The sequence below is a fragment of the Geospiza fortis genome, unplaced genomic scaffold (assembly GCF_000277835.1).
Source record: "Geospiza fortis unplaced genomic scaffold, GeoFor_1.0 scaffold66, whole genome shotgun sequence".
Taxonomy (NCBI): domain Eukaryota; kingdom Metazoa; phylum Chordata; class Aves; order Passeriformes; family Thraupidae; genus Geospiza; species Geospiza fortis.
Window position 1 is genome coordinate 4,190,361 of NW_005054312.1, and position 651 is coordinate 4,191,011.

Here is a 651-nt window from a genome sequence, read left to right on the forward strand (position 1 = left end):
CTCCTCCCCAGCTATTCCCAGCAATCAGACCTGGCAGAAGCAGCATGGTGCTGTCTGCTATGATCTCTCACCCAGAGTGCCTTTGCCAACCATTTCCAGCTGCCAGTCAGGGAACAGTTCAGATGCTGCTTCCAAAATCATTTCCTTTCTTTCTCAATCTGCTCTTAAGTGCTGAAAAGAGGACCACTGCTTAGTCTGGAGGGAGAAGAAGACTTGTACATATGGTCAGTCCAGAGCTCATTTGGTTTAACTAATGCTGAGGTGAACACAATCAGGAGCTTTGCTGGAAATTTCTTAAACATCACATCTTGGTGACATTGGAAGGAAACTTGACCCTGCATCAATAGGATGAACTGTATTGTCATAGTCCAGTATTGCAAAAAATTGCCAAGTAGAGAAGCCTGGCAAAAGAATCATAGATTAGAACTATAGAATAGTCTGGGTTGGGCAGAACCTTAAAGATCACCTAGTTCCAACCCCTCTGCTACAGTCAAACCACTGCCACTAGACCAGGATGCTCAAAGCCCCATCCAACCTGGCCATGAACACTTCTAGTGATGAGGCATCCACAACTTCTCTGGACAACCTTTCTCTGCATCTTACCACCCTCACAGTCAATAATTTCTTCTGTAATATCTAGACTAACACTAC

At 44.7% G+C, this 651-nt stretch overlaps 1 protein-coding gene across 6 annotated transcripts in view; it reads right to left on the reverse strand.

Moving 5' to 3' along the window:
• The window catches only part of TSPAN18 (tetraspanin 18), a 120,083-nt gene that overhangs the window by 6,061 nt on the left and 113,371 nt on the right, over window positions 1–651 (reverse strand). The window lies entirely within an intron of this gene.